The sequence below is a fragment of the Petaurus breviceps genome, unplaced genomic scaffold (assembly GCF_028583685.1).
Source record: "Petaurus breviceps papuanus isolate PSGF00001 unplaced genomic scaffold, PetGlider_PUasm1.0 98, whole genome shotgun sequence".
Taxonomy (NCBI): Eukaryota; Metazoa; Chordata; class Mammalia; order Diprotodontia; family Petauridae; genus Petaurus; species Petaurus breviceps.
In genome coordinates, this window is record NW_027187460.1 from 12823208 (window position 1) to 12837997 (window position 14790).

The following is a 14790-nucleotide window of genomic DNA, read 5'->3' on the forward strand; positions in this document are numbered from 1 at the left end:
TTAATTACCCTTCCCACTTATATGCATATATATATATATATACGTATAATATATTCCCACTTCCCTTCCCATTTATATGCATCATAGCTATTTTATACAATGAGGTTCTAATTGTATAAAATGGCTATGAAGCATATAAATGCTTAAATATTAGAAAGGAGCTTGGAAAACTTAAAATTGGGCAGTGATACTAAGTGTTCCAATTATGTCCCAACTATGGTACCTACTATATGAAGGCCATTGAAACATGGAGGATGCTGAGGAGTGAAAGATATGTCCCCTCCCCCCATGGAGAATGGTCTTATTGCAGAAACAAGGAATGAAGCAGTTTGTGAACTAGACCTTAAGGGTAAAAAAAATACTTATATAGTACACCAGATAAATTTTCTCTTTTAAGAAGCTTATCTTCTCCAAACCATGCAAACTGGTGAAATGGTAAGAAAAAAAAAGTGAAATTGATCCAAAGAGTGGGTTTATTTTCCTATCTTTTCCTTCAGAACATATCTCTACTACCAGTAACCTCTCAATTAGTCTTGGAGCCTACAGTCTCTTCCCTCTCTAATCCATCCTCCAAGTAGCTGACAAACTGATATTCCTAAAACATGTCTGACTATTGGTTGGTTGGTTGTTGTTGTCCCTTGTTCTCAAAGAGGACCAAAATGACACCACTATGCTAACGTCAAGTTTCAATGTGTCTGACTGGCTGATCAAACCAATATGAGCCTGGAATGCTCTACCACAGGTGGGATACAAAAAGTCTGCATGAACAATTGGGGTAGATAATCTAAATTTGTGCATCCTGCATTTCCTTCGAGCTGTTTCAGTTCTGCTTCACTCATCAAGCACATCACCTTCTCTGATGTGGGCATGCCATGCTGAGCAGTCCTGTGCCAGTTTCTCCCATGTCACACAATCAATTCCAAAGTGCCTGAGAGAGACCTTAAGAGTATCCTTTTAGGGGCAGCTAGGTGGTGCAGTGAATAGAGCACCGGCCCTGGAGTCAGGAGAACCTGAGTTCAAATCAAGTCTCAGACACTTGACACACTTACTAGCCGTGTGACCTTGGGCAAGTCACTTAACCCCAATTGCCCTGCCTTCTCCCCTCTGTAGCGGCAAGCACCCCAGCATCCCCAGGGTGTCTGCCAACACAGGTTCTTAGATCTACTTTGTTAAAGGAAAGCAACTCAAAATGGGTTAACAAGCTTACTTTAATCAGTCAAATATGTATTGTTTATCTAGTTCAGGGGAAAAAGGTCAGCAACCCCAACTTCAGATTATACAAACAGAATTATCAAGACAGAGAAACAGATCAAGTAGACAGTTTTCAAACTGTCCAAACATTACATCCATACCTAATCAACATCTGGGTTTTTCAAAGCTGAGGTGGGGCTCTCAGCAATGGCTTCCCATAATCCAGATCAAATCACAGAACACTTCTTAAAGTGAGCCCCCAAAACAAAGCCACACATCAGGGCTTCTATATCCTTCTCCTGGCTCAGAGAATGTAACAACCTTATTGACTCACTGGCCAATCAAGAAGTATCTACTGAAAAACAAGCCTCCCACCCCAGGCTCCAGGTGCACTTTAGCCTAGGGGCAGGGAAGATCTTACAAATTTACATTCCCATTACACTCTCAAAAAAAATAAAACAAGAAAAAAAAGAAGAAAAGAGAGTATCCTTGTATCACTTCTTCTGCCCACCATGTGAATGCTTGCCCTGTGTGAGTTCTCCATAAAACAGTCTTTTTGGCAAGCATATGATTTGCCTTGGAACAATGAGGCCAGCCCATCAGAGCGACGCTCTCTGAAGCAGAGTTTAAATGCCTGGCAGTTTAGTTTGAGTAAGGACCTCAGTGTCTGGTACCTTATCCTGCCAGGTGATCTTCAGAATCTTCCTAAGACAATTCAAATGGAAGTGATCCTGGCATGGTGCTAGTAGACTGTCCAGGTCTCACAGGCATACAACAATGAGGTAAGTACCAGGGCTCTGTAGACCTTCAATTTGGTAGTCAGTCTAATACCTCTTCTCTCCCGTACTTCCCAAATACTGAGCTAGCTCTGGCAATTTGTGTGCATTCCTGGAAAGTATGCTGCCAAGGTAAGTGAATTTATCTACTGTTCTGCTCAAGAAATTTGAGCTAGTTGGGGCGGCCAGGTAGCACAGTGAGTGGTAGCGCCAGCCCCAGTGTCGATGGAATCTGGGCTCAGACACTTAGCACCCACCCAGAAACACCTGCCTGTGTAACCTTGAGCAAGTTACTTAACCCCAATTGCTTTAAAAAATTGATTAATTAATTAAAAAAAGAAATTTGAGGTAGTCCCCATTTACCTTTAGGGAAAAAAAAAAACTCCTTTGGTTTTTAAAGCCTTTCACAATCTGGCTATAGCCTTTCATCCTTACCAAGTTTATTGTCCATTACTCTCATTAACCTACCCCAAATTTCAGCCAAATGGACCTATTGCAGTTCTTCCATATGAAATTCCATCACCTATCTCCACAGGTAATCAGTCCCTCAAGTCTAGAGATCATCTCTCCTTATTTTTATCACTCAGAATTCCTAGCTTCCTTCAAAATTTAGCTCAAAGTCCACTTCTATATTTATTTAATCTTACCTCCAGTTACTAAAGTCCTCACCCCTGCCCGAAGGAATTATTTTGTTCATATTTCATATTTGTTGTTTTCCCTCAATAGAAGATAAGCTCCTTGAGGGCAGCGATCGTTTAATTTTGTCTTTGTTTCCCTAGTGCTTAGATAAGCACTTGACATATAGTAGGCAATTAATAAATTCTTGTTGAGCTGAATCACACTGAAGGCAATAGATTCCATCCCAACCTATTCATCCCTCTAAATTGGCATTAAACACAAATTTCAAATCTAAAAGTAATTATATTCCCTTGCCATCTTCACACTCTTCCCACCCCAAGCCAAAATGTTCTTGTTCTATTCACTGAGCAGATTTGATTAAGGGGACATGACCAGCCTCAGAGCTGCTAGTTTCTGAATTCTAATAGACATCTTCAAGCCCTCCAGCCAGCACTAATCCAGAGTGGAGCTAGCCAACACAAGCACTTACAAATATGCTTAATCCTTTTACACAGGAGGCATTTGTCAGGCTACAGACACCAGCCTTTCTGCTCCACCAGGAAATGCCTGAACAATTTGAGTGCATAAACGCCAGTCTATGGAGCTATTATCTGGTTAGATACTTTGCTGAGAAGCGCAGACTTGAAAGCTCCAGACAAATTGTGCACGTCTGCAATGTGCACGGAATGGTTTTGACACAATGTCAGTGTTTCATCAATGGAGCTAATTCAGTAGCTTGCCCCACTCCAGGGCAGATAGGAATGACTGTGTTTGTTGTTAATCAGGAAGGAAGAGAGGATAAACACAGAAGAGAGCAATAGAAAGGTTAGCATGCAGGTAAATAGTATCAGAGTATAAATGTGTAAATGAATGGGTAGCTTTTTGTAAATGACAAAGGTGCTAAGGATAAAGGCTAGAATCATCAGACTATTCAGAGAGACTTCACCTCAGGAATTAGGGAGGTCATCAGTGATACAATGAATAGAGCCCTAGAATTGGAGCACCAGACCTGAGTTCAAATCCAACATCAGATTCATACTAATTATATCACTCTGGGCAAGCCATTTAACTTCGGTCTGTCTCAGTTTTCCCCTGTTTAAAATAGGAATAGCAATAGCATCTACCTTCCAGGGTTGTTTGGAAGATAAAATGATATAATATTTGTAAAGTGTTTTGCAAACCTTAAAGTGCCATATAAAGAGTGATTATTATCATCTAATAATAATTATCAGATAATTATATGTTGCATATGATAATTATTATTGTCAAATAATAATAATTATTATTCAATTATGTTTTGCCCTGCCCTGGTCTCTTCTGGACTACTGTGTTCATTTTTGCACACTATGTTTTAGGAAGACATAGACAAATGAGAACACGACCAGAAGAGAGTGACCATGGTGGCAAGAAGTCTCGAAAACAAGCCAAGGGTCATTTCTTGGAACTAGCAATATTTAATTAGTCTGGAGAACAGAAGGCTTTGCCTGATAGCTTTCTACCAAATACACAAAAGAGCTATCACCTCCCTCATTCTGGACACAACTACTTTCTCACTGTAGCCTAGGATCACGTTGGTTTTAGGGAGTTATTAGATCCCACACTTCATTCATAGAGAGCTTCCGGTCTACCCAAACCCCCCAGATCCTTGCTACGGGAACTATTGTCTAACCTATCCCATTTTGTGAAGAGCTTTATGTTTATCCCATTAAATTCTGTCTTATTGTATTTCTTCTCATCCCAGCATGTGGTGATCATTTTGGAGCTTATTCATCCCATGTGTTAGCTGCTCCCAACTTTGTGGCATTGATACACCTGGTAAACCTGCTGTCTATGTTTTTATATAAGTTACTTATTAAGATACTTGAATAGTGTAAGTCCAAAGACAGATCAAGAAAGTTCATCCTCTAGACTAGACCTCCATCATTGACATCAGCCCATCATTGACTATTCTTTGGGAATGACCAACCAGCCAGTACTGAATTACCCACCTCAGCTGACATCTGACTACTCACACCTCTGTTCTGAAAACAGAAGAAACGGTGCAGGACGAGATGTAATTAACACAATATCCCCAGCAAAGAACAGCATCTAGATGACCCTCAGATCATCAATATCCATTCTACTAAGACAAAAGGAAGACATGTACACATTCCAAAGATACTGTCATGGGAGCAGGAGAGAGACAGAAAAAAAAAACCCATTAAGCTTTTACTGTATGCTAACCAAGGTGCTAAGCAATTTACAAATAGTATATCATCCAATCCTCACAACCCTGGGAGGTTGTTGCTACTGTCATCCACCTTTTATAGTAAAGGGAACTGAGGCAGATAGGTTAAGTGTTTTGCCTCAGGTCACACAGTCAGTAAGTGGCTGGGGCCTGTTTTGAACTCAGGTCTTCCCTGACACCAGACCCAGCACTCTATCTACTACATCGTACTTAGCCGCCTACAAAAAGTGGATCTTATGAAGAAGATCCAATGTAGAGAACGAGTCAGAGATAGAATTTTTATGGGTGATGATAATGTGTGTGGATACTTTCTACACACCCTTTGGAGGCAGTTTTCTCCAAATTTGGGGCGAATAGCAGCATACTATTCCCAGCTTTCCTCTCTGTTAACATTAAAGCTAAATGAATCAATAAGGGGAAATGATATGAAAGATCTGCTTGTTACCAATCAGGACAAACTGCTTTCTGGAGTGGAGATGATAAGAACCTTAGAGGGAAGCACTCACTTCAAAAACTACTTCCCTTGTTGCTGAGAATCAGATCTTTAATATAATTTCCCTTTGTTATTTCCTCCTGTTTCTGTGTTAGAGGAAAGGAAAGCCTGGAATAGCATGCCATGTATCCTCAATTTGGGGAGAACAGATCTGAGGGAGCTTTTGAAGGATAAAATCATCATTAATGCAAGTTAAAAAATTATTGGCTATTTTGCTTCTAGCAGAAAGAGAGCTTTGTAATTATGGTTCACCCTTATGTAACACTTGAAGCAAGTCGTTGATGTAGGGAGTATAAAGATTCCTGTTTTTTCTGACAAGGGAACTGATGCTCACGGTGGTTGTGTGTTGCCCAGAGTTACATAACTGAGAAGTGTCAGACTCAGGACTTGATCTCAGATCTTCTGATTCTAAGACCAGCAGTCCTTCCATGCTATCCTGTTGCCTTTCATAATGTATGGCTCTCTGTGACACAACAGTACTTACTTCAGCAATCCATGATTTCATCAGATTACTCTCTCTAACCCTTAATCAGCATCTTCATTGTGAAGATGGCACAAATAATTCATCGCCTGCTCAACAGGCTGGATACAAAGAAATGTGATAAGACATGAACTGATGCAAAGTGAAGTAAGCAGAACCAGGAAAACAATATATACAATTATTAAAGTTATGTAAATGGAAAGAACAACAAAACAATCAGAACTGAATGCTATAAACTTACAATGCCAAATCTTTGTAACCCTGGACTTACCTGCACATTCCCAGATCTGCCTAATACTGAGGTGCCCTGGATTTCCTAAGATGGAGACACTCTTCACTCCCTACCGTGTGGGTGGATATAGCCTCCTCTGATTGGCTGTGGAAATGGAACAGGTTGCATCTTTTAAAACTGGAGACACTGAGATAATTGATCTTTTTTGGTCACTCTCAGCAAGACCCTTTGCTATCTCACACATTTTTTTTTCTCCTGCATGATCTTTTCTGCTGTATACATAGGATAGGGATCCCAGTTTATTCCCAGTGTAGGCACCATGAACTGAACCAGTGGGAAGGGAAGAACTTCCTTCTACTTGTCCCCATCTCCTTTTACCCTTGCTTAGCAAAATGTTCAGAGGTGTTTGTCTTGTTCTGTTTCATTTGTCCTTCTCAGTTCCAAGCCTACATTGGGTTTGGGTGCCAGGCACCTTGGCTTTTCCTGGTTTTCCTGCCAGGCCAGCTGGATATCCCATTCTTCCTGCCATGCTGGCTCCAAGGTCACCATGGCCCAAAGTCTGGTGGAGACCACCGCCTATATCTGAAAGTAAAGACAAAGGAAAGGGAAAAGAAACAAATGTCCTAGGTTAGTTCTGCATCCCAGAAGAGCCTGCACATGTAATAAAGCTGCCCTTCACATGTAGTAAAGAAAGTAGAATAAACATCTCTAGCTTCTTCTTTCCCCACCCTTATCCAAGGGAGGTATTTATTATATCCAGTAGGAAAAGTGGGAAGTTGGGGCCAGAAACTTGGCCACTCTGCACCTCTCAGAGAAAGAGAGTATCAGTCTAGGATTCTATTTATCAGCTCCCTTAAACAATATTAGTCTAGGGGATGTGGTTTTCAGGTTTATGCTAAACTTCTTATTACTATTCCTTATTGAGGAAAGGAAGACCTTAAGTTTTAGATCCAAGGTTTGACTCCCTTTCCACTGAAAATACCAGATCTATAATAAATACACACATAAGAAATAGCAAAGAATCCCTTTCATTAGCAAAACAGAAATCAGAGAACGTATACATATTAGAATATGTACCAGACATTACAGAAAGATTTATCCCACTGAGATTGAGCTAACTCAGTTAAACCAAGAAAGAGAATTCTAGTTTCGCAAGGGGAAATTCTTCAGTCTCTAGTGTAGCAAACTAGGGATAGGGACATCATGGACACTGCCAACTCCTCTGAGGCCAGTTTCTTTCCAGGGCCTTATTCTCCCTTCAGCAACCTAATGTTGGATTGATACTCTCCATCTTCTCTCTGGAAGCCAGAAGCATCAGAAGTGCTTGCTGACCCCAAAGAACCTAAAGAGATCCAAAAGAAATTAAGAGACTCTTTTATCTTTTCTCCAATTCTGCCAACTCTCTCCCAACCCTCCCACAAGTGTAGGGAACTGATCTCAATCAGTGAGGAAAGATGGTGATGCCAATGGGCTATGGGATTCAGGTTATACCCTATACATTCAGGTTATATAGGGTATCTCTGCTGGACCGATTAACTTCACCATCCGGCCTGGATTCCTGGCTCCAAGGTCACTATGGCTTCCTGTCAGTCTGATGAAGATCACTGCCTTTACGTAAAACTCAGCACAACAGCAACAGAACATAAGCAAATGCCCCTGGACCAATTTCTTGGAAAAAGGTAAAAGAGAGGGTAAAAAAGCAGGCAGAGGAAGTCCCTTCCCCCTCCCTAGTTCAATTCATGGTATCTACTCAGTAAGTAAACTTCAGTCTTCAGCTTCTGTAAACAGTAAGAAAGAGCATTCAGGAAAAAGGTGTGAGCCAAAAGAGCATGTAGCAGAAAGAGAGTCACTGGCTCATTCTTGACAGTTTTAACGATGAAACCACAATCAATCAAAGGGTGTACCCACCCTGGGGACTGGGGATGAAGAATACTGCCATTTCAGTGAAGGGGTTACCCATGAAGAGGGTTAGGGTTGCTCTGGAGACCACAAATACCAACAGGCTGGGTCCTGCCAAATGAATTTGACTCAAGTCTTCTCAGCCAAAGAAAAGTAGATTTTATTAAAAGTTCGCTTGTATTGGACACAGAGTAAGTCTGTGTTAGGTCATTCTATAGTGCTCTCATACCACATGGAGGGAAGATGGGATCTTTTATACAGAAAGTTGTGGGAGGAATCTAGGGGTGGTATAGAGGAGGAATTTGGGGAGGGTCTTCAGGAGAAGACAGATGAGGTCAATGAGTGATTAAGAGTGAGAAGTTTCTGGAGGTTACCTGGAGACTACAGACAATGGTGAGCTAGGGTAGTTCAAGGGTGGATTTGATGAGGTAAGGGCTCTGGTAGCCCCCTCTAGCTCTCCTTGAGTACTTGAGGTACAGACCCTTGAACTCTGATTAAATCATCTCATTTGATGAGGCATTTGCATGAAGCAACACTGTTACTAGTCTTCCCACCCTATTGATCCACCCTTGAACTGGCCAAGCCCAACATTGTTTGTGGTCTCTAGGTGGCCTCCAGCACCTTTCCACCCTTAATCACTCACTGACCTCATTAATTCCTCCTGAAGACCCTCCCCAAACTCCTCCTCTAGACCACCCCTAGATTCCTCCCACAACCTTCTGTATATAAGATCCCATTCTGTCTTCATGTTTGTGAGAGAGCCATAGAATGACCTAGCAGAGACTCAATCTGTGTCTAATACAAGAGAACTTTTAATAAGCTTTACTTTTCTTTGGTTGAGTGAAGACTTGAGTCAAATTCATTCAGCAGAACCCAGTGTGGTGGAATTTTGGAGTCTCCAGAGCAACCCTAAACCTCTTTATGGGAAACCTCTTTATTTTTATGGTTCCCCGATACCAGAAACACTTAAAGTTCTTCTCTAGCCGGGACTGGAACGTAAGTAAGCCTTTCTCTTTCTCTAGTACCTTGGAAGTACAGGAGCTTGTTTTGTTTTGTGGTTTTGTGTGTGTGTGTGTGTGTGTGTGTGTGTGTGTGTGTGTGTGTGTGTTTTTTGGGCCTGACCTCTCAGGTCCCATTAGGTCAAACAGCTAAGAGGCTGTTTTGTGCTCAACCTGACTTCAGGTTTTCAGTCCTGTTTGGTTATTTTGGAGAACATGGACATGTGTGCTGTTTCTAAAGAATGGAAGATAAGGACAGATGCCCCAGCTGGAAGTGTAAGCCAGTTTCTTTCAATTATCTCAGCAATAGGGAACTGGGAAAACTTCAGGTACTTTTTTGTGGGGTTTTTTGTTGTTGTTTTTTTTGAGGCTTACTCTCAAGCCTTCCTTTATGGAGGAAGTGACTTCCAGGCCCTAAGCCTGTAGCTCCCAAAAGTTTGCCTTTGGGGTGTCTTTTACAACATTGGAAAAATTTCGTTTCTCTGGAGACCTTAAAAATGAAAAGTTGGCATTTTTTGCAACACTGTTTGGCCTAGGTATAGCCTAAAAGATGATGAATTGTGGCCTGTTTTGGGGACTTTAAAAGAGAATACTCTCTTGCAGTTAGAATCATACTATTGCAGAGAAGGAAGATGGATAGAAGTTGCCTACTTAATGGCTTTTGCTGAACTTTCTCAGAACAAGGTTCTCAGGAAAGACTGTGAGATGCTTGAAGCTACAGCTCCCCTCCATAGAGGGGCAACAGGGACCAATTAAATGACCCCTTCCCTATGGCTGCAGCCCCAGCCCCCCTGCCCTCAGCAACTCCTGTTCAGGTCATGGCGGCAGCTCCCCAAGCCCCTTCTGCTGCACCCCAACCCTTTTCCCCTTGGTTCCCCTTCCCTTTTCCTATAGCCCAACACCCCTCATTTCCTGTCTCCTACACCATCCATATCTCCTACCCTGCATCTCCCAGCATGGCTCCTACCTCCTCAGGGACCCCTGCTCAGGTCCCAGCCACTGCTCTTGCTGAAGAGTCTCCCTCTGTGGCTCCTCCCCCTGAGGCAACACCCAACTCAGGCCTCAGGCCCTACCCCCAAGGCAGTCATAGATGTATCTCCTCTTCTGACTGCTTCCACTCCTCAGGTGCCAACTGACTTTCCCCCTTGCCAGCCAGATCCCTCAGTCTTGCAGTCTGATCCAGTTCAGCCAGCACCCCCCCAAGTCACTCTCTCACAGAAAGTGGGACTTCCAATCTCCCTTCCCAAGCCTCTGTCCCCACACAGTCTTCAGGACTTTTTCCCTAAAGAGAAGCACCTCTTGTTGGGTGGGACAACTAGAGTGCTGTAATGGGAATGCAAATTTGGAAGATCTTCCCTCCCCCTAGGCTAAAGTGCACCTGAAGCCTGGGATGGGAGGCTTGTTTTTCAGTAGATACTTCTTGATTGGCCAGTGAGTCAATAAGGTTGTTACATTCTCTGAGCCAGGAGAAGGGTATATAAACCCTGATTTGAGGCTTTGTTTTGGGGACTCACTTTGAGAAGTGTTCTGTCATTTGATCTGAATTCTGGGAAGCCGTTGTTGAGAGTCCCCCGGCTTTGAAACCCAGATGTTGTTTGGTATGGATGTAATGGTTGCACAGTTTGGAAAGCTGTGTACTTGATCTGTTTCTGTCTTGATAATACTGTCTGTGTATTTTGAAGTTCGGGGTGCTGACCTTTTTCCCCTGAACAAGGTAAATGGTATATGTCTGACTGATTAAAGTAAGCTTGTTAACCCATTTTGAGTTGCTTTCCTTTATCAAAGCAGATCCAATAACCTGTATGGGCGGCAAACCCTGAGGACACTTGGGGTGCTTGCTGCTACAAGTGCATGTCCCATTCTCCATTTCAGATCTCAATCAAATTAAAGAAAAGTTGGGTAAGTTCTCTGAAAACCCAACAAAGTTTATTGAAGGCTTTCAGGACTTATCCCTGCAATTTGAGCTTTCTTGGGGTGATTTGCATATCCATTCTCCCACTAAGGAGAAGAGTAGAATCTGGGGATCCTCTGGCTAGCAATGACCCCAGAAAATACCCCCCAGGAACAACTGCTGTTCCCACTAGTGACCCAGATGGGATTATCTTATTCAGGAGGACAGGGAGAAGAGAGACCATATGGTACTTTGCCTATTAGAAGGCCTAAGAGTTACATTTCAAAAGCAAGTAAATTATCAGAAAGAGAAATTTCTCAGACAAATCAATAAAACCCTGCCCTTTTCCTAGATAGACTTGTAGAAGCTACTAAAAAGTATATAAATTTAGATCCTGACTCTATAGAAGGGGCAGCAATCCTTAACATGTATTTTATTAGTCAATCTGCCCCAGATATTAGGAGGAAACTGCAGAAATTGGTATTGAGTCCCCAAACACCTCAGGCCCAATCACTGGAGATGGCCTTTGGAGTCTTTAATAACATAGACCTGGCTGCAGAAGAGAAGAAATAATGCAGGGAATCAACCAGAGACAGAAAACATGCTTGATTCTTGGCTGCTGCCATGGCCAGGAAAAGCCCCTCCTGGGAAACGCCCTTGGAGGAAGCCCAGTCACTTGGGCAGGGGGAAAACCTGCTTTCAATGCCACAAAGAGGGTCACTGGTCCAAGGAGCGCCCCCCCCAGGGCACCCCCCCCCCCCCAGAGGGAGCTCCAGGAACCAACACCTCTAGAACTGTGCCCATCTGACCAGGAGGGACATTAGAGGAAGGATGATCACCGAGATAAAAGTGGTAGAGCCACTTCCCAGTACCCTGTCCTCCAGTCTTCTCAAGACTCGGAATGACGAGGAAGCCTGGGGCTTGGCAATGCTCCCACCTTCTCCATTTCCCTTGCTGAGCCCTGAGCAAGCAACGAGGTCAAAAGTAAGGTTACCCACTTTCTGATTGATATAGGAGCTACATTCTCTATTTTAATTAATCACTCTGGCCCTACTTGGCCCTAGAAGGGAAAACTAAGGGATGTTGAGAGGTATACTCCCTCCCCTGCCTATTTGAGGATCTGTTATTTGAACACTCCTTCCTTATTATCTCCTCTTGCCTTGCCCCTCTAGTTGTGAAGGGACCTGATGGTGAAATTGGGGAGTCAATTTTCTCTAGTTAAACCTATCATATCCCTTTGCCCTCTCTTCACTAGACGCCCCCCCCCCCATGTTCCCCCAGAAGTCTGGGAGACTTTTGAGCCAATTGTCTGGTATAAGGGAATTCCTGGGAGAGCTACTCATGCCACCCCAGTTACTATACATGTCCAAGATCCTAATGTGTTCCTCCATTGCCATCCACATCCAATCAAGCCTGATGCCTGGGAAGGACTACAATCATTAAGTGAAAAATTCCTAAAATATAAAATCCTTGTCCCTTGCCAATGTCCATGTAAAACCCCAATTCTTCCTGTAAAAAAGCCTACTGGAGAATACCAAATGGTTCAAGATCTAAGGGCTGTTTACAGAGCTGTCATCCCTATACACCCCAAAGTCCCCAACCCATATACAATACTTACTCAGATCCCTGGGGGCACCCAATGGTTTTCTACCTTAGATCTCAAAGATGCCTTTTTCTGTCTACCTCTACACACAGACTCGAAATCCATTTTTGCACTTGAATGGATACTTCCTGGGGAAACAAGTCCATGTCAGCTAACATGGACAGTCTTGCCCCAAGGGTTTTGGGATAGCCCACATTTATTTGGCCAAGCTTTGGGAAGGGATTTAAGGGATTTGAAATTAACTGATAGCAGCTTAATACAGTATGTGGATGATATCCTTATTTGTAGCCCCACCTGGGAGGCCTCTTTGGCTGCTGCTGCAGAAGCCCTTAATTTCTTAGGTAGTAGAGGGTATAGGGTCTCTTTGGATAAACTCCAGATAGCACACCACTCTGTAAAGTATCTGGGCCATGAACTAACTCCTACCTCTCACTCCTTAACTTCTGAGAGGAAAAGGACAATCTTGCCTATACATATTCCATCCACTAAAATACAATTTCAAACTTTTCTAGGTATGGCTGGGTTTTGTAGGCTCTGGATCCCAAATTTAGGCCTTGTTGCTAAGCCTCTCTATGCCTCTTCTCAGGGCCCTCACTCACTCTCTCTGGAGTGGGGTCCTGATCAGACTAAAGCTTTTGAGACTCTGAAAGCCAAATTGACCACCATGCCAGCAATAGCCCTACCTGATCTAGGACAACCTTTCACTTTGTATGTAGATAAAAAAAGGCTCTGGGAGTCCTAAACTCAGTCCTTAGGACCTTTCCCCAGGCCAGCTGCCTATTTTTCAAAACAATTAGACTCTGTGGCTGCAGGATGGCCAGCATGTCTCTGGGCAGTAGCTGCTACAGCCATTCTAATTGAGGAAGCCTCTAAACTTACACTTGGTCAGGGAACTAGGGGAAGTTCTAACTCCCCACTGAGTTCAGAGCATCCTGGAAGCAAAGGGCCACCAGTGGCTGGCTAGTGGCAGGCTCACCAAATATCAAGCCTTGCTCTTAGATACCCCTGACCTAACCATTCAGGTGCGCCCCACACTTAACCTGGCAACCCTCCTCCCAGACAGTGCCCACTCAGATGTCCTGGTTCATGATTGTGAGGAGACCTTGGACTATGTTTATGCCAGTCGAGCTGATTTGAAAGATTCTCCTCTCACAAACCCTGAAACAGTCTGGTACACAGATGGTTCAAGCTTTATTAAGCAAGGGGTCAGGAAAAGTGGATATTCAGTGGTCAGCCTTTACCAAACCATAGAGGCCAAACCCCTGCCCCCTGGGACCTCTGCCCAGAAGGCAGAATTGATAGCACTCACAAGAGCCCTAGAGCTAGGGGAAATTTTTCTCTCCAAATACCACCCTCTGTTACTAGACTTCCCACCCTATTGATCCACCCTTGAACTGGCCTAATCCACCATTGTTTGTGGTCTCCAGGTGGCCTCCAGCATCTTCCCACCCTTAGTCACTCACTGACCTCATTAACTCTTTCTGAAGACCCTTCCTAAACTCGTCCCCTAAATCACCCCTAGATTCCTCCCACAACCTTCTGTATATAAGACCCCATCCTGTGAGAGAGCCATAGAATGACCTAGCACAGGCTTACTCTGTGTCTAATACAAGCAAACTTTTAATAAACTTTACTTTTCTTTGGTTGAGTGAAGACTTGAGTTGAATTCAGTTGGCAGGACCCAATGTGTTGGTATTTTGGGGTCTCCACAACAACCCTAATGCTCTTTATGGGTAACCTCTTCATATGGATATTGTGATAGGCTCAAGGGTGGGAAGTATATGGGCAATGGAGGGCTAGGCTAGTAACAGAGGTCTGGGCCCAGCCACAATGTAAGGCTTATGGCCTCATGCAAATGCTTCATCAAATGGGATGATTAAATCAGAGTTCAAGGAGGGTTCCGAGAACCTGTACCTCAAAGATTCAAGGAGAGCTCAAGGGGGTTCCCAGAGCCTGCACCTCATCATCAGAAGATATATGCATGCTTCAAAAACCTCTCAGGGTGCCTCCATGTTAAGCATTTCTAGACATGCCCAGACAAAGCCCGGGTTACAGCTTGACTCCAAAGACGGGTTATATAAAGGGACCTCTTCCCCTTCTTTGCAGAGATGGAGGACTACGAATGTGGCAAAATGTTTTTTTCCAATATGTTAGTTCTAGTTAACTATTCTTTTTCTTTTTTTGAGTTTCTTTTTTAGGGTGAGGTGAATGGAGAGATATATTAGGAAATGTAAGTGATGTAAAAACAAAAAAAAAATGTCAATAAAATTTACCTTGAAAAAAAATCATTACCCAGTGACTAATTCTCTGGATATGAGTCTCTCAACTTAGCTCAGCTGGTTCTCAGATAAGAAATGCACAGTCCTTGACTAGGCTTGTAA